Source organism: Temnothorax curvispinosus, unplaced genomic scaffold, assembly GCF_003070985.1.
Source record: "Temnothorax curvispinosus isolate PA1 unplaced genomic scaffold, ASM307098v1 QBEX01003323.1, whole genome shotgun sequence".
Lineage (NCBI taxonomy): Eukaryota > Metazoa > Arthropoda > Insecta > Hymenoptera > Formicidae > Temnothorax > Temnothorax curvispinosus.
The window spans coordinates 445,331-470,642 of NW_020213103.1; the positions used below are offsets into that span (position 1 = coordinate 445,331).

Consider the following 25,312-nt stretch of genomic DNA (forward strand, 5'->3'; position numbering starts at 1 on the left):
ATAGAGAACATTGTTGTAACAACCGTAACAATTTTCTCCGTGTAAGAACATTTATTTTTATGATGCTGAAGGAAAGTGAGTAAACGACGAAATAAACATATAATAATGATTCGATATTGGGGGAGAGATTCCGACGAGGGCTCTTAAGCTATCTAGTTGGAGGATTTGAAGGAGCAAAGAAGATATACATTTATAATGTAAAACATGCTTTGGACATAAAATACACGAGCGATCGAAAATTTGTTTTCATTGCTAATGAGATATATAATCATGGACATTAAAAGAATATTTAATATTACAATTAATTATATTATTAAATTGTCGGCAGCTTAACATTTAAATTAATTAAATGTCGGATATTTTATGCAAATTATACTGTAATATTGATCTGTGGTAATATATGGTGTTGTGTTATATCTTCTTTTCACAAATGCTCTTTTATATTTGAGTCGTATATTAATGGATCTCTTTATATTTTATTTGAAAAAAAATTATATATTATTATGTCTTCAGTTTTGAAGATTTTTCAACGAATTTTCTCGCTGTTGCGTCATCACCCGAGACATCCCTTTCTGTAGGAAGGATTTCTATCTTGTGCATGTCACTTGTCAAGAGGATTCGCAATTCAGTCTTCCAGATCGATTTTCTTGTGAGATTAGGGTCTGTAAGTCGGCGCTCCGCATTAACTTCTTTTTTTACGAGTTAGAGTTCAGCATCGATTCTAATAACATATTCTACCGCATGACGTTCTTTTACTCATCAAAATGCATGCGTTCAAGAATGTAACATTGTTCGCGCGAAAAGCTGTTTTTTGAGGTCTTGTTATTACAGGGAAAAATTTTTACCTGTAATCTTTGCTCTTTTATTCGCAAGGCGAATAGTTATAATTTTTGCATTTCACGAACGATTCTTAAGAATAGCGCGGCTACATAAATTGAGAATCTTTGCAATATTCTCTTTGTTGCGCACTGCTTGAAGTCACGATAATGAAAGAGAAATTTTTTTATTCGCAGCGAATTATTTGTTTCTGCTTACTCTTGCAGAAGCTTTCTTTCTTTATGATTTTTTAATAAAATTATTAAGTATTCCGACGAGAGAGGGACGGGAGGAGAGGAACGTTCGCACAATTTGTGAGGACGATATTGTTACTAAAATTACGGCAATAGTTAAATATTAAATAATGTTTGTTACCCGTTTAGTACGCTACCCGTCTGCGGTAACACGACGGGACATCGGGCTGCATTTCTGCGAGGGTACGTGTCGTAATGGTCGATGACTTTATTGCGTTCCATTTGGTTCCTCGGAGTCGCGCGCCGTAGGATACGGGAAACGGACACTTTCTCTATCAAGCGGGAATGTATTCTCGAACACGATCCTACGCTCGATTTGTTATACGGCGGCAATAAGTTTTCGCCGGAACGAGATTGGCGCAGCGAGATCGGTGTTACGACGTTCTCAATGTTATATTTATTAAGACGTTATTTATAAAACGACATCTGTCCCGTCGAAATAAAACGTTTCTTTATACACGTCGTAACCTCGTGTCACGGAAGAATTTTAACTTATCGTAACCAAAATGTGATAATATACAATTTCTTGCAATCACGTCGTATTTCAAATGTAATTTTAACAATATATTTTGTTTCCTCATAGCTAGCATCGCAGTTACTTTTAATCAATTGAAATGACGAATAACAATCGAAAACAAATCGTTTTTCTTTTTGACGTGAATATCGATCACGCGTCTCCCTGCGGCTGATGAGGATGGACGAAAGCGAAAGCAATTACGATGCTCATTGACGATTCTCGCTCTCTATCGGACAGAGAATTATCTCGGAGGACAATTCTCAGCGGGCATAACCAGCGTGCTGTTTCGCATGCAAACGTTAAAATTAAATACCCTCGCAATTAATCTCGCATTTATGAGATTGTCGCGGGATATCGAAGGGTCAGACGGCTGCGATGCCGAAAAGCAGCGTGTCGGGACGCTGAGAGCGAGAGCGTGAGAGAAAGGAGAGAGGGTGAAAATTGTGTACATGCACCTATAACCGTCGTTCCATCGGGGGCGAGGGATGTCCTGTAGCCATGGTGACACGCTGACTCATAGGACGGACCACTGACGCCGGAAGAAGATGGTTCGTTGGAGGGTTGGGCGGAAAATCCTTCGAAGGATTCCTTGCAGCTTGATCTATTATTCCGCGCGACGGGCGTGGGCGACTGTGATCCGTGCAATGACCTTGGCAATGTTCTATAACCTCGAGAAAACTACATCACAACGCGAGGGGAGACGCGTGCCTCTCTTTGCCTTTTTTCTTTTCCTCGGCCCTCGCTTTTATAACCGGGCATGAAGATATGTCTCCCGAGTGTACGGGAAGATATGCGATGCTTTTTATATTCTTAATTCCACGTGTGCTTATACGTTTATTAACTTTCTGCAAAATTATGGTTAGCATGCACTCTTTTGACGCATTTCTACGTTATTATTAAAAGCGTCAGGGTAAGCTGTAGGGGAATAATAGAAAGCTGGGAATTTTATTTTGAATACTATATATATATATATGTATATATATATATATATATTGTTACGTACGGAAATTTTATATTTCCGACGACGCACGTTAAAAGTCTTGAACGCTTAGACGACGCACGCTAGGCTCGGAATTCCGAGGAAACGGCCGGGTTAGTGTAAATGTTTAGATTATCTTATCGGAGTCCGTTGAAGGGCTGGGGGCCAGATAGGCCCAAAACTACGCTTCTAGAATGTTCTAGAAGCTTCTAGAATACCCCCCCTTAAGACGCGTAGGAAAAAGGCGGAAATCTCGCGCGGGAGATTCCGGTCTTTTTCGGGTATAAATAGGGCGGAAAAACGCCGCGGAAAGCAGATAAGTTTTAACTTCGGTCTTGACTAGACGTAATTCTCAGACTCTCTCCTAACCTTATTCGATTTCCTACGTTCCGCTATACGCTAAGTTCGAGCATTCGCGCTCAATTCTAGGACTTAGTCCCTACACTCTCATACCTTATAAGACCGCGCTTCACGCACAAGTTGTATTGAGATTTATAGAATAAAGGTAAGATAAGTTTAAAAGGGAACAAGTGTAAAAATCTGGAATCTCATTTCGTATTTTTAATCAATAAATCGATCACTTCTAAGATTCGACTCGCAGTTGTCGCTGACAAGCGTGGCGATCTGTGCTGGGGCGCTGACGAAGAGTGTGGCGATCCAGTACTTTCGCTGCCGAAAGCGTGACGATTACGGGGTTGATTCTTGGGGGTCGTAATAATCACTGTCACTTCTGGGTTTCCGACTCGCAGTTTCCGCCGACAAAGCGTGGCGATCTGTGCTGGGGCGCTGACGAAGAGTGTGGCGATCCAGTACTTTCGCTGCCGAAAGCGTGGCGATTACGGAGTTGGTTCCCAGAAAAAGACAATAATTTCGACAAATTCCCGAAAGTGAATTTGACCTCTACGCTGACGATCTGAGCGCTGACGAAGAGTGTGGCGAGCAGAGGGTGTGGCGGATTGGTTTTGAGCGCTGCCGAAGAGTGTGGCGAGCTTAAAATTCATTTTCGTGAACGCGGCTGAATGACGAAGAAAGGAGGTAGGCGCGTTCGTATTAAACGAATCAGATTCCAGATCAAGCAAGCAGTCATTTCTAATCAAGACCCTCTCCCCTTCCTCCAACAATTGCAACAACTAGAAAACGCACCCCCCTTTAAACCTATTCCTGTCGATTTCGACGTTGATTATCCTAATTATTACCAAATAAATAAAGCTGATCCTCGTTACCATACGTATAAACTCAGATATCTTTTCGGTCCCGAATAATAAATATAATAATAATAATATCCTTCACACGACTTGTCCAAATTCCTGGTAAATTGCTTAAATGCATTGACCAAAAAACGGACGAACTATAACAGTCAGAACGTGACAATATATATATGATATTATATGATGTATGTTTGTTTTTGACAAACCAAGTACTTACGTGGCCTATTCTGAATTTGACAAATAAAATAAGTTCAGATATAGTTTTGAGATTTACGAGCAAATATAATCGCATTGACTTTTCGTCAACCATAAACATTTTGATTTGGTTAAACGTTAAACATAAAAAATTCCAATTCTTAAGAATGCAGCGACATACCAGTAGCTCAAAATTCAAAAATATCTAAATTGCGATTTTCATACTTTTACATGACAATATCTTAATTTAAAACTTTAAGAAAAAATTTTTTTGATTATAATTGTAACTGTCCTAAACGATACTAATCAAGAATTATATGCACAATAGAAAAGCAACTATCATGATATATTGCCAACATGCAGCAAATATATGGATTACGCTTGCGGTGATAACGGCTGATACATATTTTCTAAATATATGCACTACCTATTACGTGAGACAGATACGAGACGGGGAGGGGAGATGATAGAAGGTGGCCTTAAAGTCGGAGATTCTTTCGGTAGCGACGTAACGAAGATAAAGTACTGTGGCTTGAAGGGTCTTGTCTGATCTCCACAGTCACGCGAGGTATGTACTAACGATTCGGAAAATACATCTTCGTTGTATCTTATGAAGAGTGATAATCTGCGAGGATTGGGATCGCTTCTCTTTGTCAATTAGTTATAAATAAACTATTAACATGTCCAGACATGTATAGACTTACTTTAATATATTTTTTCTAGTGTATTTGCAGTTCTTTATCATTCCACAGTTTGCTCGATTATTAGTAATAAATCATAATGTTACACTTATGACAAGTATAAAATTATAAAAGTTAATAGAACTGCAATAATTGCATCAACTAGATAAGAGAATTGCTTTATCGCAAAGTCTCGTAACTAAAGACGTTATATATCTTCATTCTCTTCGCGAAAGAGAAGCTCCATTGTTGGCATACATTCTCCTGATTTATCGGTATGATTGGTAAATCGTTAAGATCATTGAAGCCAGTAAAGGATCTATTATCTTCGTAATAGCCGAGATGCTTTCGCAGGAAATAGGGCGTAAACTCGATGGAGGTGATTACCTCGAAAGAGAATGGGGACTCTAATATACCTTTACTGAATGTCCTTTTGTAAAATATGGGACGCCGATGTTGGGATTATCATCACAGTACACTGGATACAGGCAATACGACCACTGCTTTGCGAGGAAACAAAAAAACAAAAGAGACAGAACGCGAACTCGTGCACCAAAAGGCTCGTATCTTTCTGTTCTCGACAGTTCTCTTGAGTTTCGCCGTTTTGAGGTATCGAAGCGTCGAATATTTCCCTTTTATTTCTCGAAATAACGCTGGACGATACATGAAAGCAAAAAAGAGATTCTGCTTGAATAATAATCTCAGAGGCCATATTTATTCGCTTCCAAGATGAAAGAAATAAAACCTAAAGATGAAGAGAAAGTTCGGTATGCACTGTTTTCAACATTATGGATTTACAATCTAATTCGTTTTGATTTTATCAGCTGCGTATAAATCTTATAGACATTTATTATGAAAGCTGATTAATAAAATTAAATAGCGCATGTATCGATTCGAGAAATTATTATTATATTACCATGACAGCAATAAAATTCTATAACCGTGTAGTTAAACTTACATCTCGCAAATGCGAATCTTTTAATAATTTATGTAATATAAAATACCGTTCTATACTTTTATAGCAAATTTTGACGATGTTCCGAAAATATACCTGACATTTTTTCTTATTTAATTCTCATTATTAAGGTAAATGTACCAATGCAATGTCGGGACACTTAAGACTTATGTCTGGACACCTTTTAGTTTTATTTTAGTTTTTAAATAAGTATAACACGAATTAAAATCAAAGATAAAAATATAATACAAGAAAAATATTTTTATCTTTGATTTTATTTCGCGTTATAACTTATTTAAGGACTAAAATGATAAAAATGTCCAGACATAGATACATGTCCAGGCATTGGCACTTACCTTATCGATTGCTCGTTATGAAACCTACCGTTATTTCTTTTATTACTGATGAAGATTTATAAGGAGACGTAATAGTGTCAGGGTTGTTCTTGATGACGAGGATAAAGGCTTACTTACGTTAAGGACATGTGCGTAATAAAGGCAAGGGAAAGGTCTTCAAGATTACCGAAAGCTACGAGGGAACGAAAAACGTACTGGCAGTGGATTTATATAATTTCCTCCAAGGATTCTGGGTTTTGATACCAAAGAGGATTTTATTATTTCATGAAAGCCGTCGGCGACGAAAAGAAAATCCACGTGCTGTTCAGAAAAGACAACACAGAGGAGCTTTTGACAGACTTTCCTATCATTTAAGAGAGTTTCACGTTTTCACGTAATACAAAACTCTGTAATACATGAGAGCACTTTGCTTTCTACATCTTAAACCATATATCAAATATCAATCCGAAGAATACAGTGTGTAAAAATATGAGATGTTACACACAAGAAATTTTGTATTGAAATATAAAAAACAAGTCTTATGTGAGAATATGCAAGTATGACGTATGTTTATATGTGATCACATTAATTTACTCGAATTTGCATGCATACGGGAGATCTTTTTAACAACTCATATTTGAGAACCTCTCATATCTGGGATTAAAGCTTTTATATCTAAATGGAGGTGATTAACGCTAGATTTACGAGTTCCTACATTTCAATCTTAAAATCTCGAACTTCTCGTCGACGCGGAATCATTTGTATAGAGCGTGATGACTCCCAGGCATCCTTTAGAAGCGGAAAAGCAGTTCGAGCGTCGGCATTTAATCCGGGTGCGTTTGTCACGCGTGTCACGCACTTTACAGCCCCTCACGCTCCGGCAATTCCCTCTCGTAACGTTCAAGATCCTAGGAGGTCGCCCCTCCTTCTTCTCTTGCTGCTCCTCCGCTACTTTTCCTCCGTCTCCTTCATCTCGTCATTCCATCCCTCCGCTACCTTAGCTTATTCACGCGGGTGACAGAGCGTGGCGAAGAGACGGGGCATGTCACAAAAGAGGGATAAACGTTTAACCCTTCTCGCGCGCGCGAACTTCAACTCAAGACTTGAAATTTTGTGGAAAACGAGCCACGCATTCGAAGGGACGATCTCCCATCCACCTCTCTATGTTCTGACGAGGGTAACGCAGATTTGACGATGTTTAGGGCCGATTCTTTCGAGAGATTATTCTGCTGGCGTAATACAATTCTTCGCGGTTTGCATTTCAATTGCCTGTAGGACCTTCATCGGAAAATTAGAATCTGAAAATCTAATGTATTTAATAGAGTTTCAATCGAACCTCGGGAAAAGAAGAGAGAGAAGAAAATTAATGGAATGTTTATTCTGTCCTGTTTAATCGAATATGTGATTGTCCAAAAGAAACTAAAAGTAAAATTATCTCTTTTGATTTATTATGTGATTGAACTTATAAATTAATACGATGAAATTTATATAAATATGTTGTAGAAACGCAAATAATTTAATCAATTAGAGAAAATACCACTTACGGTCTGGGTTGGATCTTGCCTATAATTATACTTCTGTGTGAGTTTTGTGTACTTTTTTCCAAAGTGTGCACCGATTTTTTGTCGGTCTTTAAAACACACAACTCTTTGTTGGAACAGTAAATCCACATATTTAAGTCAATTATTGATTTAACTTTTTGATGCTAGTAAGCCTCCTTATTAAATCACTGTAAAAAATTTATTGCGAAAAATATCACTGCAGCTAGGGTTCGAACCTGGACCTTTCTACAATCCGTGATGGGCATCTTTATCAATTCGACCTGAAGCAAATTATTTATATCAAAATAGAGAAAAGCAGAAAAGAGGGATTAATGGGTCGTTTGCTCTATTCCGTTTAATCGAATATGTGATTGTCCAAAAAATCTAAAAACCAAACTATTTTCTTCAATTATTTGATTACTATGTAATTGAATTTATAAATTAATACAACAAAATAAATAAATGTAAATATATTATGCTGCGGAAACACAAACAATTTATGTCAAAATAGCTTGAAAAAAGAGAGTACTTACAGTCAACTCCAGTTTTCGTACTCCGCAAAACTCGCGATTATTGCTTATATTTTTCTCGAATAGTTTATTTCGTAATGGCCGTCGAAAGTGAATGACGCAAATTCGCTTTCAGATAACCAGGAATTTCCTTCCGCATGCAACGCACACGCGATCAATCATCATTTCGCGCTTTCCCTTGTGTGCGTCTCGAACATGTCGAAAACTACAATTACCCCCGTGCATCGGCCTGCATTCGAAGCGGATCGCGAAACGCTCGCGCGCGCGCGCGCGTCTTCGCGGCGCGAATATCCGTGGAACGCAATGTCGCGGTAAAAGGCCCGGAATGTCTCGTCGTCGCGCGAGCTCTTGCCGTGGAAAATGGATCGACGTTTTACGTGCCCGCGCCTACGGGGAAACCTAGAAGTAAGCTTACTCGATTCTTCCGGGTTATATAGACAGCGGAAATCGACTTCAGTCGGAACAAAGAGCCACTGAACCCGCGGGAGGGCGAGACCCCTGCGATGAATCATCGCTTTAATCCTCGTCGGATAATCCACCGATGACGAGAGACCGCGTCGCAATTTTATAATCAATTAAGAAGGCGTCGCGCGGCGGCGCCTCGCGGTGTGCGGAGCGCGGGTACGGCGCGGAGAATCGATAGGGCGGAAGTAAACGAAGAATCCCTTGCTAATGAGTCCATCAGTGGCGGCGTGAGGCGGGTTTAAAGCGCGTACCTGAACCAAGTTCGAGTCTACGCCCCAGTCTATACGCTTAGAATACAGAAACTGCCACTTTATACCAACTTAACCGATGATTAATGAGAGGCGGAAGTAATTCGTTACCGTTCGTCTACTTAGGTTGCCTACTGACTTGTAACTTAGATACTTTACACGTAGATTATCTCTTTAATTAGGTGTAAACCGTGTAAACAACTAACATTAATCTAAAGCTGCATGTATACCTCGAATATGAGATATATTATTTTAAGAAAGATATCCTTATTGGTTAGTATGAAAATGTTATACGCCCGAATCATGTATGAGTCCTTCCTCCCATCCAACGTGAAGAAATTTTAAATTTCACTATATATTTTTCTGTCTTCCCATATATTTTTTAATATGGCGCGTTCTTTTGTACGCTGTATAGTAGATGCCCGTTTATTCATAAGACCATCATGCGGGTCTATAAACTGGATGCTTCGAGTACTCTGCATGCTCAACTTTATATGTTTCTTTTATCATTTTTCTTTGCTCGCAGGCAATCATCTTCGCTATACTCCCTGCGGTTTAATAACATGACTCTTGTATACGTTACACTTGAACTTCCGACGTAAGAGAGACTTGAACTTGCCGTGAGGTCTCGATAACAAGGCTTAGATTACATTTCCAAGCAAATCAGATTCAAACTACTTAAGGAATAGCAAATTAATTGCTGTTCCATTATCTGAAATGCACATCTATTCCAGAAACAGTCTTATGCAATGTAAAACTTACCTCGCTTTTCAGACTTTTATCTCGCGATCTCTTCTGTCTGTTTCCGTCATGCAACAATTATCCTGAAAGCATATAAGCTTATCAGCAGCGATTTCATTGTAGAGCCGCGTGTTGCGCAAATATGTCACGCTAACGTCGCTTATCAAATTCATGGAAATCACGTCGGGCCGCGATTTCGAAAACGACCCGTAACAACCCGCGGCCCGTCGCCATTGCGATGCAAAGTATTTCGAAAGTCCGTAATACAAGGCTTACAACTACGCATGCAATTCGCAATAGGTAGCAACGGGATTGCTCAGCGTAAAATCCTACTCGCAACAGATGTTTACAGTCCGCAATCGATTGCATGCAAATAGAACATATGTCCTGGTTTACGCAAGAGAATCCTGCATGTATTTTCCTTGGTGATATAGTTTATTATATAAAATGTTATTGATTTGATATAATATATATATCAAACGATAAATAAATAAATAAATAAATTTACTTATTTATTTATTTACATTTATTTTGCCATTTAGCCGTAATACAAGCACTTATGTCATTTAAATGTTATTTTTAAATCGTAAAATTTTAAATATACAAATTTTAAAAGTATTATACACAGTTAAAAATTAAAAAATAAAATTTAAACCAATATCTCAAGTTAAATAACATTTTGTTATTTTTAACTATCATGTGTGTCGAAATTTATTATTTGAACACAAAACAGTATTATTTTAACTCCATTGTAGTTTAGTTAAATTAACATTATTTTAGTTAAATTAACACACTGAGTAGGAGCAATGGCGACTTATAGGAATGGTTAAAAATGACTCAAATTGAGTATAATTTTACACTACGAATTTAACAATGTACCTACTTGGCTCGAATGTCTAGTATAATCAAGAATCATTTGTATGCGCAATGTTCTGATATATATAAGCGGTTATAAATTGCGGTTGCATGCGCAAGAATTTCTCAGAATATGCCGCAAAATTGATCCAGATAATCAATATGTTTCACGTTTTCGTTCATTGTTCTTTATTCTTAATGTACGTTTCAAAATGACTATATTTTCGTTCAAGATTGAACGAGTTTAACCAGAATAATGTTTTGTAATTTTATAATATCAAAGTTAATAATACTTTGTCAACTCAAGAAAGTGATATATTTGCCCCAGCCGAGAGATGCAAAGAAGAAATACAATCATGATGTTATCGGACCATCTTGTAGACGGGAGTGGTACTTCGATATAGCCAACGTCAGGATTGTAAATTGTAAGAAACGCGTTACAGCTGTTTTGATAACCGATATCGGCGAGCTAATAACGTCTAGACAGCCGGTCTTGATTCACGTTTCCTGCAACACTATGTTTGTGTGATTTACCACAATACATGTACAACTATCTATACATTTCAGAATGCAATAGTGAATATCTTGCGTTACGGCGATATTTTTATATATTTAATTTATGATAGACTTAATAGCTTAAAGAATTGGAAAACGAAAAAATATATGATTGATCGAAACGAATGAACTTAAAAATAAGAATCGAGTGTTAAGGTCGAGATCAATAAAGGCCTTAGATAGTAGATGTTAATTTGGACATCGGAATGGTTTAAATATGCAGCGTCGGTATTATTTTAGTACCTCAATTTCGCAGCTGAATTCCGTTTAATACCAAAAATAATCAAGTTACCGATCAATATTTAAATTATAAATAATCAAGTATCCTTAAAATATCTTGGTACTGACAGTTTCATTTAAGAGCATTTCGTGTCTCGCTGATACATCTCCTACAATTTCTACGGAGGTGTGAAGATCAGTGTCGGGACGCGAGTGAAAGAATCACCGCATGCCTTTACGAGTGATTCATGCCGGTGCATTGTGCCCGAAATCACGTGACTAAAACATATCGCTCTTTGCGAAACTTACAACTCAATAGCCGACCCTCCCAGAGCGAATATCGCACGACTAGGAGCACCGGTAATCGTATTACCGTCGTAGTCCGCGGGCCGAACCGTCCGTTGCCGTTGCCGAGGGTGTGCCGCAACTTGCGTGACCGACGCGTGTTTCGGTCGTGTGCATCGATCTTGATGCGCATCCGCCGCGCATCCTCAACCGTCGCGACGGCACTCGGCAGCGGCACGTTTCCTCGTTTCTCGCAGTATCGAGCACGGCCACGCCGAAACAAACGGGGGGACGAACTTTATTGACGTCAGATCGCATCCACGTTGCCGTCCTCCCGCGGGAGTACCTCTCGTTACTCGGCAGCGAAGTGCTTGAGCAGAAACGGCGCGGCTCCTGACTCTCATCTTATCGCCTTAATGCGATTCGACCGGCATTACGCGGCTCTCGATTTGTCGCCTTCGTCATCGCGCAAATGCGATTTCGTTGTCGCCACGCGCGAATGTACGGTAATCTATTGAATGTCAAGTGCAGGCTCTCTCCTTCACGCGCGGGATTACTTCGTCCTTCGGTCCTTCTCGTTGCTGATCCCCGTCCACGAGAACACTTTCATTTGCGCGAGTAAGTACCTATACCGAGGATGCCGAGGATGATTCATGGTCGGCGACAAAGGACGATTCAACTTACGTTCACGTTTCACGGGAGACTTTACTTCGCGAAGCGAAGCGTCGCTGTTCTTCGCTTTAGCATTTCGCATCTTGTCTCTCTTTACGAGTTTTATTTATAACACGATGAAGGTAAAGTGCAAAGCGCAAAGTGGGTAGCTGAAGCGAAGTTAGATATTCACTAAGTAAAGCACTTATTCTGCATTCAGGACTCGACGAGGAAGAAACTTTTCGCGAAATGTACTGGGAGAGGATCGATACGTAACACTTGAGAAATCGTCATTTAATTTATATACGCAACATTCGATGAACGTTTGTTATCGCCAGAATAACTCATTAATTAATTCGTTATTGCCAAAAGTGGAAGAAGAATTTAGGAATACTGCATTGCGACGTAGTGCTCGAAATCCCTTTCGAGTTACTTTTTTTCTTTCATATTTTACTCGTGCAACATCGCGAACGAGCACTCGACTCAATTTTTGAGATCATTTGAATTTCTTCTCTTACTCTTAATTTAGAATAGACTTTTCTCCGGAAGCTGTTTTATTTTAGACGTTTTTAGAGAGAGAGGGGGGAGAGAGAGGGTGAGAGAAGGGAAAAAGAGAGAGGGAGGGTAGGGGGAGAAAGAGAGAAAGTCGCGGAGAAAAATGCTCTTCGTCCGAGAGATCCCGGACGTTGGAGTGAACTTGACCTGGCTCATCCGGTGGAAAGTCTCGCTGGTCTCGCTCTAGCCACTCTCCCGCGCGCAAGGAAAAAGATGGGAAAAATCGAGAACCCGGAGAACGGACAACCCCGAATGCGACTGAAAACACTGCCGGCAATTTTACGCGACTGTGCTGGCAGGTTGCATACGCCTCTTTTTTTCCCGCCTAGTCGCCGTTCATTTTGCTTCCTTTTAATTTTCATTCACTGCGAAAAAATCCTGCTTCTCCCTCTCTCTCTCTCTCTCTCTCTCGCGCTCTCTCTCTAATTTTCCTGAAATTATAGCTGCTCGTTAACATCGTCCGGTTTAGTTGAATAATTAGCTAGCGTTTACATTCGTCAGAGGTGGAAGTTAATCAGCATAGTAAATGTCGCTGCGAAACTTTTTAATAGACACGCTTTGTTTAGTGAAAAACTTTCCCGCGATGATTCGGACATTTTGCATGCGCCGAGAAAGATAATTAGCGAGATATTTTTAGTTTTACCACTTTTATTTTTTTTTTAGAAATTCGTAATTATGTTTTTTCTCACTCAATACTCGTGTTCGGATATCGTGTATCGAGTGATACGACTGTTCGTGCCAACAAACATTGGCGAATCTGATTCAGTGGGTGAATTTAGACACGTTTCGTTTAACACTATCCCAGGGTTTGGATCTGAACTCGAAAGACTAATACCACAGGTCAGACCCTTCTCTAACCACTAAGTATAAACCCAAATATATCCTTGTAGGCATGGTCTTGTTACACCGTTTTACCGCTCCAAACAACAATAAGTTACACACGTCTGTGGACCCTCTTTATATAATACTAACTAATTTACAAGCCATTACACTGTATTTAAAATAGGAAACAGATATTTACAAAATAAAAGATTTTTAGGGAAATTAGCTGAATAAGATTAAATGTGCATTGAATGTACATACAGTGAGAAGATTTTTATTGAAAACTTTGTAACCACACGATTCTTGAATCAATAGAAATATTAAAAAATTTAAATATTAGATTAAAAAGAGATATGTATTTATTTGCTCGTAAACTTACTCGTAAATTTGCTCGTTACTTGTGTTTTATCATGCATTATTAATTCCAGTGAAGATTCTCGATTTGATATCAAACAAGAATTTGCGTCTTCTTGCTTTCTGAGAAAGCAAGGGTAAATGCAAATCGGGCGCTGACACAAATCGACGAGCCTCGATCTTCCGACCCTTTACGCATCGCTCTTTCACAAGGCAAATGGAGAGTCGGATGTCGGATGGCTACGGTGGTTACTGCTGGCCGTGCCAAAACCACGAGGTCAAATATCTATTAACCTCTTTTGTACGATACGAGTGAAATTCTCGTGGATGCGGTTTTTCTGTCAAACGGATTGACGTATATCGCTACTCGGCGTTAATTGTTCTGTCGAATGAAAAAAATGACAATCACTAGCTACAATTTAACATTTGTGGATAATCATAAAGTAAGAAAGATTGATATATATATAAATGGAAAAAAATACATTTTTTTACAAAATTTCTATAAATTGCTTTACGCTTACACAGATGATATTAGAGTAAAATATTTTTACATATACAGGGTGAATTTTAATGGATGTCCCGTTTCTAAAAAGAGATGTAAGATTCATGTATAAATAATAATTTTTTTCGAAATTCAAAATTTTTGATATTACGTCAGGTATTTCTAATTATATGCAATAAATTGGTGCTGTTATCTAGATTTATCTTACGATGAAAAACATTAATCTTTGCACGCATACGTATATTTAATGTGAGACATTTATTCTATGTAATTTAATGAAGTTTAAACTAAATTATTAGAAAATTTGGTCTTTACGATAGGTCTTTATACAGTTCTGTATTTTTAAAAAAATATTGACAAACTTATATAAGTAAATAATACCTAACCCTGATATAACGCAGAATAAATAAATTTTCTTATAAATTTATAAGAGCTTGCTTATTAGTATCAATAATATTAAATAATTAATAATGTGTTATTACATTTTCAACTTTGACATAAAAGCTATTATACAATCGAATAGTAATCAATTTTGAATATGGTTCAAAAAACATAAAAATAAAATTGTATGCAATTTACAAAGATTATCATTGGTTATAAGATCCGATGATCGAAAATAATTGATATTTATATATTGACAAACTTATAACATACAATGTACACAAATTAATATAACACGTACGGTATGAAATTAGCATAAAATGTTCCACGAACAACATCAAAATAGTTTCCTTCGTTTACTAAAACTCATTATGTACACAACATACGTAGGCTTGCTGAAGTTGAGAATATTCTATCATAAATCTCAAGAATTAGTCAAAGCGCGTAAATTTTGCAAGATATCTGTCCCACTATTACCGTGTAACTTACAGAACTCAGGATTAAGGTAACAACTTAACGTAATTGATCGCTCAAACTTTCAAGTCCCGTGACTTCAACCCCGTCGTCTTGATATCGCGTCAACCCTCGTCGTCCTTCTCCGCCACCCCTTTTCACCTTTCCTTAATCCTTTTACGCCTAAAAACGGTCGAGTTCAAACCGTATCGCACTTTCTCAATTTTCATTCTTCCGACTCGACTCGCGGATTATTTCGTTCCAGGATTCTTCTTCAGTCGCTACTGCAGTTTGAACGTAATTTTGGCATGCACGTCTGCAGAGAACAACGCTAATGAGATCTGCAAGACTAATTTTCGTTTTGCTTTTGCAAGTCTAACTTTCCGACGTACAATATCGCCAGCCTCTCCCTTATAATCCGTTTCTCTTTTCTCTCTCTCTCTCTCTTTCTCCCTTTTTGCTGCCATGCAGTTTTCTCTTTATATTTCGCTAGTCTACCCTGCGAAACCTGTATTGATCGCGTGCACGTGTGGACAACGTTATGGGGGTTAATGCGTTTGATCGTTTCGCGAAATACATCAATCAATTCGGTTCTCCAGAAACTATAAGACGACGTATCCAGAACGTACAGGTGTGTGAGTGATACTTTATTTAAACTTTAGCTAATAATCATATCAGAATTCAGAATACATATGTAGATGATTTAAAAGAAATCTTTAGAAATATTTTCAGCAACTGATGGACAAATTGGAAAGAATGCGGGTAACGTCTGCAACAAATTCTATTTGAGATAGAGTCGTGCTATTATTTCGTAATGATGTCGGTACTACTCGCGAGATAAATTAACGTCAGTACTGCCGTTTCTTAACGAGTAGGGTCGCGCGTTATTATCCTTACATCGGGGAAAGTATATCTTCTGGATTTTTAATTAAAAGAAAGAACGAACGCATATATTTCAAGAAACTTTATTGCGTCGGGACTAAATTAGCGAAATTATTATTGAATGAAGTATTAATATTTAATATGTCGATTAATAATTCGTGATTAATACTCTGATTAGAAAATTAAGAATTATTTTATAATTTAGAAAATTCTATCGTTTCATAGTAGATACAATTACATTATGTATATAATTATAAATATTTCATGTGTTTAATCTTACGTTTAAATTTTATTATTATGTTTCTTATTTTTACCGTCTATTTCACATTACTTTGTCAAAGATATCTTTCTTTTATCTTTAATATTTCTTTATTTTACCCGAATGTTCCCGGTCGCATCAGCGTCATCAAACATGCGATTGAAAGTGAAGCTTCTCCTGATCGGTTGCCCTCGTCACTATTGGGTTCCGCCGAACCCAATTAACGCGAGTCCATCACGTGTCAAACGACGTGCATTCCCGTACGTGAAAGAGGCAAACAGTTAACCTCGGCGAGGGGTTCTCGAGAGCGCCGAGAGAAGGGCTCCGAACGATGGGTAAGGGCTCTAGAATTATCACAGTGCAGCCCCCTCGCCTCCATCTCGGGACCCTTTCAGGCGGGCTCCTTTCTTCGGTCCGTGTATGTACGTGTGCACATATATGCATGATCATTTGCACGAATATACCATGGAACGACGACGCATCGAGACGCCCGCACAAATAGATACCATAAGTAACTATCTTCTTAGTCCAGACAATACACATTTCTCTATCAACAGGCACCCTTCTTTCTGTCTATTTTTAGCTTCGCGGAAATCTTTCATCTTTTCTTGAATCTGGCACTTTGGATGCAAAGTGCATTTTTAAACTTGTCAAATGTCGATATATGCAGCACATATTTATTAGATATAATGGAAAATAATGATTATAATTGATTTTGTACAAAAAATTTGAATACCTTGATATACCTGAAAGAGTATTAGAAAATTTTACTTGATGTGTTAATATTTAATGAATATTATCGCAACATATATCTCTTAAGTAACATCACGTAATTTTCTCAATAAAATAAATTTGCAGAAATAAAATGTATAAGTTTCGATTTGTTGAGATATACATATATATTAATATGAAACAATTGGATTGGAATGAAGGAATAAAACACGAGAGAAATTTATATCTTGCATTTTAAGGAAGCACGCGAGTATGTAAAATATGAATGTATATCTCATAGTTCACAAGTTACGATCTTAGGATCCCAATGTATATTAATATAAGATAATGTAAATGTATGAAAAGTAACGTAAAATAGTGCTCCGACATCAATCCTTGGCGGTAGAGGGTTTCCCTTCCGTTGAATTCAAGCAGCAACACAGTGGCGAAGAGATGAAAAGCCGAGTGAATTAAAAACGTTCGTTTTCTTACCGGCGCTCGTAAAAGCCACATTTGCCTAACCATACGAAAAGGGAACCGACGAGTTAAGCTCGATTTATATTCCGGCTAGCACGGCAAACAATCTCGAAAACTTCTAACCGCATCGCCCCGCCGAGCCGCGCCGCGCCGCGCCGCGTTCGTGTCCCCAACGAGAGAATTCCGAATCAGCATTTCCCGCCTGCGGAGCTTTAAGCTTTTCTCTCCGCCAACTTCGGGAAATCTCTCGAAATCAGTCTCTCTTTCCCGGGCGCTTCTTTCCTTAAATTGTGGCGATGTTGAATTCGGCGCACCCGCATGGGGAAGACAGACATCATGAAAAAGAGACGAAGAGAGAGGAGGCGTAAGAGGAAAGAGAGGAGACCGATAGCGAGAACCGCGGAACCGCAAGCTTGGCGAAAGTCCGAAACTCATCTCGATTTCCGCTTTCGAATTTTCACGCTTTCCGACGAGATAATGGGCTTTTGGGTTATCGTTTCCCTCGGGAAATACATCAGCTGAAATGTAAGCATTGCGCCGTTACGCAACAATAATCATATAATTAACTTTACGGTAAAAAAAAAAATCTGTAAAAATATGTATATCATTTTGTATAAATAACGATAATAATAAGAAAGAAAGAAATTATTTGGAAACATCGCTTTTCTGAATATTCTCAAACTTGATAATATTTTTTTGTATATATAAAATCGAAATTCTATTGATTCTTCTTCTCTTTCAATTATGAAGTCGCGCGTTATATCCCCAGGTAATAAGAGACTTTTCTCTGACCAAATCAGATCTGACAAACGATAGCCTGGAAGAACTGAAATAAAAGCGATTTTCGAAAGAAGAGACACGAACAGAGGGAAGACGGTAGTTTCTGGAAGAAATCCACAAACTCGGCAAAATGGCGAAGTCCGAAATCCATCTCGACCTTACATCTTCAAATCTTGTCTTTCTAGCGAAATAATAGGGTTTCCCGAGTATATCTTGTGCACAATATTTCATCCAGGATACGAGTGACGCTGTTCGTTAAGCTCGGCACCAAATTATTATTTATTAATTGTTATATTATTATTACATGCGAAAATTGCCATTATTTGTTAATTATATTAATTGCGTTTTTTACATTTTTATATTAACAACGTTGCCGAGAAACATCAGCCAGTTGTATGCAAAAAATGCATGATGAATAATTTTCTTGCAATTTTTTGTGCTAACTCGGAAACGTAGCACTTTGCTGTTTATAGTGTTGTAGCCGACAACTTATCTCCGCGAGATTATTTTATCAGTATTAAACTTTATTTACAGCAGACTGCACTACGCGCTACGAGTCAAACTTTTGAGTTCTGTGCGGGGTTTCAAACTTACAAACAGTAAATAAACTTTATTTGCCGAATTAGCTCGGTATTATAATCAAATATTGCAATTTTCGTCGTGACAATCACCGATTTTCGTAGCAATTGCAATATGCATTTTAAAGTTACTTATGGAGGATTTAATGTTTCATACCACGATTTCATGAAATTCGAGAGAACGAGTGTTTCTGAATAGTTACATTACGAGCGACTGTTAATTGAACACGATTCATTGGACAATGACAAATGTGTAGGTTGATTGGCATTATAAACAAAAACTACCTCTTTGTTTGTTGCACGAATGATTGAATTCACTGACGCCAATAATCATTATGAATACTAATAAACGTAAAACTTAACTTACATTTATAGTTATATCTGATAGTCAAATTTAATATCTAACTGAATATATATACTAGCATTAAAACGATAAAAAGGAAAAGAAACAGTGAGAGAAAGATATCAAGAGTGTTGTTTTTTTATAAAAAGACTCTCTATAGAAATCTTCACAATAATTTAATCTCTGTAAAAAATTATTTTCTAATAAGATATCAATTAAGAATGTTTTTTCGTTGAAAGATACCTAACGCCTTTGACGTGTGCAAAATTATATGATTTACATAAAGACAAATAAGTACAGTTTCTCGAGATCTATTGCGCTATAATTTCCTCGGTAAAACTTTCTCCTTTTTTTTCCATTTTGACTTTTGTCAGATCCGTACGAGTATTGTCGAGTAGGTATATATTATACGTATCTGCAACGTTTTGTGACAGCCACGGATGATAAATCAGGGTCGTGCGAACATTTTATTGGAGTAGGCATTCTTCTCGCCGTGGAAGAAAGTTTTTGCCACTTTGCGTGCTGCACCGTTCAATTACACGGTGACGGATAATTAATGCCAAGCGGTGCGCGGCCTGATTTATTACGAGTGATGTAATTACCGGCGCGTTCGGACTTGCGATACGCAAGAATTTCACGGAGGCTACGATTTGAAAAGCCACGATAATTTCCATGCATGATTAATAAATATTGCGAATCGATTGTCGCTACTGTTGTTATACTCATTGGATAATATTTTTACTCTTGTTTCACTTTTTGATGGATTGTTGTTGATTATGTTGGGCCTCTACTCTAGTAATAAATATTTTAAATCAATTAATATACGTATAATTGCATTAGTGTTTTAATATTTCTTATTTATTTAATTAATTATGTTAATATTATTAAAATAAATAAATTACATGAACAGCGAATCCGTCCAAAATCTGCACCTGAAAAATCGTCATTTAATTAAAACTGTTATGTAAAACTGTAATAATTATATTATTTTTATATATTAAGATTTAAAAATGTAATTTTGTTTTATTTTATTTGTTATTCCATTTTATTTTAAGGAAAACATTAACGTTATCGAACTCCAAAATGAGCAGAGAATCCGTTAATACCACAATCTATTAATTTAATTTACTTTTTCTAAGGAATATGTTAGAAGAGGCAGAAATTAATATTTCGTTAGTATTAATGCACTGAAAAAAAAAATTTGTTAATTCTAAAAAATATTTAGTCCGATACGAGCAACTAAACATTTTAGTTAACTAAACATTAGTTGAATTAATTAATTCTTGATTAAAAAATTTTAAAGGTTGACATGAATGCATTATACCTTTTTTAGTGTAACTTGATGATTGTTAAAACAACTAATGTTTAGTTAAACTAACTAACGTGTTTAATTACTCGTATCGGACTAAATACTTTTTGTGATTAACAAATTTTTTTTCTCAGTGTGAAAATGGGAAGAATTGGTCGATATATGTATAAGTAGAACATATGTAAGATTAGAACATACCACCATATGATGTGTATACTGTATATATTTACAGGATATAGATAATTTATGATTATTAATACAATTTTATTATAATATCCACAGCGGAATTGTAATAACAATAATTATAATAATTATGAAATAACTAATTAACTAATGAGACGGATTAGCTCTTTTCATACTTTCACAGTTTCACGAATTACATATAATACAGCTTCAACTTTTATTGTATCGGCATAATAACGAACTTGTGCTAAATGCCATTGTAATATTTTATGAAATTAATTTGACGCAGGTTTGATTGATTTAATTAATTAACGCAATATGAAACTCTTTCCTTGTTCAAAACGTATTAAAAATTATTCCTACTGTTCCCGAACAGAATTGTTATTGCATAATGTATCTTCAAAGCTTGTTCACTCCTCCGGTATATTTATTCGTATTGTGCACCGTGTTAAATGCGCGGGCGTGCTTTGTGTGGCTCGAGGTTTGCCTTTAGGGATAAAATTAATGAACTTGTGGTTTTGCCTTCTTATACTAGTTATACGAGCTTACCTTTCTCGGCCCAAGTTACCGGAGCGTACAATGACCAAACGCCATCCTAGAAAAGCTCAGGTCGTGTTCAGACCGCGTAATACGAAACTGTAATCAGACTAATGGCACTATGTTATCTTTCTCTCTTTGTGAAATCGATCGTACAACCATCGAAAAGAAAGAAAAGGAATAGAAAGAGAGAGAAATAAAGTCGTTCCAGTTTTGAATCATAATAATAAAACCAAAGTACTCGTCAAGTGCCAGGTAATTTGAAAGACCAAGCATTCTAATAATTATAGTTATAATGGAGAATAATTTTAATATCCTCGGTATGATATTCTTCCCTTTTAAAGTAATGAAAAATAATCTTGGACATTATTTATAAATTTTAGAGATTAATTTTGTTGTGAGACGAAAGAAAATCGAAAATGATCGACTTGCACATTTTATAGAATTTTATAGAAAGAAGCGGGAAATATTAGTCCTTTCCTGTGTTTGTAACAGTAATCTACGAAAGGATTAAAGAGGTTTTATATGGTCAATTACTCTTTGTATATATCATGACGGGGCTCAATATATACATATATACAATACGTTAACATCTACGCTACGCTTTCCATGCGGCGAAGTTTAAGACGCATTTACGGTAACGCGCGTCATGATATGTGCACAAAGCAACTCATTTGGGGCGCAATAAAAGCGAATGCGAATTATGAATGATGTAAGTCTTGCGTAGCCATAAATGCGGGCATATGGAGCGTAATTAACGCAGCCTGTCCGAGCGGGCACAAGCTCATTATCCAGCTTATGTAAGCACCAAATTTTATTGATCAACAAAGGATTTGCACGAATTACGTTGGTTCTCCTCGAGCATTCTTGCTCCAGGATAAACAGGACCAACCGGCAAACATTAGCTAATCCCATGCAAACAACATCGCGAAGACAATCTGATTAATGAAGCCACAACTCGTCTATGTAGGTACTTACAATGTAAATATAGTACGAGAATTAATATGCGCGCATACGTGTAAATATAGATGTCAGTATGAACATGTAAACGAGAGATCGTGCACAATGATCCCGATAAATTGTTCTCTCACAAGTTTCAAGCCCCAATCCTTTATTAATCTTTAAAGTCTCTTAAAAGTCTTGATGCATTATAATATTTTTATCATATTCTATGATAAAATGACATTTCTCTGTATTGTCATATTATTTTAATGAAATGTCATCTTATTAATGAAATTTTCTAAATGTCGTCTTGTTAATATGTTTCAGGCACTGCCACCGCCAAAGATGCTACATCTTCGAGTTGGTTATAGCGGAGAAGCGTACTCGAGACTTTAGAAGACTCGATAGAATTCTGGTAAGTTCTGGTGACTTAAATATCGATTTCATGCTTTAAGAGAATCTAAATTACTTGCACCATCGAGACCGATCGGCTAAATCTTTTGATAAAAAAGTTTTTAAGTGAAGTTTTCTCTGCGAAGTTGAGTAGTAAGTCGACACGCTGTAATTGGATTCTGTGAGACTCACCTATACGAAGGGTATAAATATATAAAAGACACAATAAAATAAGTAAAAGGAAATAAATAAAAAAAATTATATGTTTATATACACACATGTATACACATATTTAGCAATAGATCAACTTGTTACAAAATACATATAGGGGAGGGTGGGGGAATTGGGAACACTAAACTTCTAACGCTCAAAAATAATAGAGAAAAGTTATAAACTAAATCAACTTTTATTGCTACATAAACTTTGGTTATCTATGTACTTAGTAGTCATAAAAAAATTCTTAAAAATTTACGTTTTAATAAAAATATAAACAAAAACAAAAAACATTGCCGTTCTTATTTACCCGATATTCTATGGGGTAATTGAGATCATCCCGCGGGGGAAATGGGAACGGTATGGGGTAATTAGGAACGACGGTTAATCACGACATATATTACACATATAACCTTTACTAGTCTCACCGGAACTACATTGTTCATGTGCCCAGAGTTGGCAAACGGCGCACTGGATCCAATTTTCTTTCGGTGGAGATTGATACTTTGCTGTTATTCTATTAAGTGAAGTAGCTTCTGGAATCCGTAAGCTGATGGAAGGATGTCGAGACATAAAGCCATAGTACCAGTCTTTGCCTACCAGCTGGGTTTCTTTGTTAAAATTGTGTTGCAGTTTGTTAGCTTCAGCAAATCGAAAAGCAAGTCTACGTAATGAATTTGGTGTTATGCCATAAAAAGACTTGCAGCAATCAAGTATGTATTTTTCTAGTTGGTCCTCTTGTTCTTTATTAAATACCGCGTGCCGACCTTTTTTTGGTGTCTTTAATTCGTTTTGTTTTAGTTGCTTAAATAATGTTGTTTTTGGTACTGAGTATTTGGTAGCAGCTTGGCCCAATGTGAGCTTTTTATTTTTAACATCTTCGATTGCATGGCGAAGATTTTCAATTTGGTACTTTGGTTCAGTCTTTCGTACGTAATTTCGAGGCATCTGAAACAATTTGTAAAGTTTAAACATTTTTACACAATCAACCAGCAGCACTATGGGTAATTAAGAACGCAAGGGGTAATTGGGAACGTTCCCAATTACCCACCTGACGCCGTTCCCAATTGCCCGAAGTAGTCAATATACATCAAAATAGCCGCCACTCTCAACAGCACTTTTGGTTAACTTCAATTTACGTGGGATTTAAAAACAGATAGTGCGTGCATGATAGTAACAAAATATGGTGTCTTTAAACTCAAAAATATGATACTTACATCTATTATAACAAACGACAAAAATTATATCAAAAATACAAAAAAAATTCTTCGACTTACCGTGACAGCACGCGTGCGTCCTTTTACTCTCACTGTCGCGTACGCAATGAGTGGCGCTGCATGCAGCCGTTGAATAGGTTCGGGACGGTGTAGTGCGGGGGGATGTATTACTTATCTAGCTGTTCCCAATTACCCGCCGTTCTCAATTCCCCCACCGTGTGTGTGTGTGTGTGTTTTGTGTATGTGTGTATTTTGTCATAACAAATTGATCTATTGCCAAATTGCAAAAAAATAAAATTTATATATTTTTTGGATCTCTTTAATAAAAGCAATATTTCTTACATATACTGAAACTAAAGCATTGCAGAAAAATATTTAGAGTTTGTTTGTCATTATGGTTGTTGTAAATATAAAGTTAAAAAATTGTGTTTTTTTAATTATGATTCGAAAATTCTAATTTATCACAACTTTTTGATCTTTTTACGAAAATACATGTTATACTCTAATTAGTTTATCAGCATTTATCGAGAGACGCGCTAAATACATTAAAAATATAGCAAATTCGCGAAAGAGGCGCTAAAGCGTAACTTTTCCCGGAGTATTCACATATGATATGCAATTACAAGTATGGCTTATAAGTAAAATGCAGATTTTTTATCGTTGATCCGACTTGGCTCCTTGCTTGAACGAAAGTTTCAACCGAGTGCTCGAGGATTTTACGCTTCCACGACGATTCAGTGGACTTAGCCGGAAGATTTTCTAAATCTGCTAAGCGACTTTCAAGTATAATCCTTCAGGCATAAAAGCTAATTTTAAATGGCTTCTATCACTTTGATAATACTGCAGAAGTTGAAGAGCCAATATTTTACTGAATATTTAAAATGGAGAACATTCGTAAAGTTCTCTAACTATTCTCATTAATTCGATGATATATACATATTTTATGTGCAATCATAATACAATTTTCCGATAAGTTGTTCTAATAATAATAATCGTGTTATTCTTTGTACTTTTCTATAAAACTGCGTATTAAACATGTATTTATATGAAAACGTAGGACATATTGTTTGAAGAAAAAAATTATATTAAAGACAGGTTTTTGCTTTTGTTTTACTTCTATATTTATTAAAAATACGAAAAATTTACTCTGCAAGATATTAATTCATTTACCAAAGTCTCTTTTATTTAATGAACTGTAAGTTATGGAATAATGTGTAATAAAAGTTAATTAAAGCTCCTTCCTAAAGTGCGAGCTCTTTTAAGTTAATTTCACGATACTGTTTTATAAGAAAATCTTATCGATTATTTTATTGAGACGCACTCTTGTGAATTCCTGTTTGTAAATAGTCTGTATAAAACTCAGCTTTTCAGGCATTTCTTTTGATGCTAGTG

General features: G+C 36.7%; 1 protein-coding gene across 7 annotated transcripts in view; it reads left to right on the forward strand.

Moving 5' to 3' along the window:
* LOC112452369 (protein tincar) overlaps positions 1 to 25,312 on the forward strand; it is a 151,011-nt gene that overhangs the window by 86,442 nt on the left and 39,257 nt on the right. For 4 of the 7 annotated variants that reach the window (XM_025012534.1, XM_025012530.1, XM_025012535.1 and 1 more), the window contains one exon: positions 22,425 to 22,512. The exons of 2 other annotated variants lie outside the window; for them this stretch is intronic. The gene's annotated coding sequence lies outside the window, so the exon portion shown is untranslated. Of the gene's footprint in view, positions 1 to 16,486; positions 16,573 to 22,424; positions 22,513 to 25,312 lie in introns of those variants that run through there. One more of the 7 variants, XM_025012533.1, reaches the window with a different exon arrangement.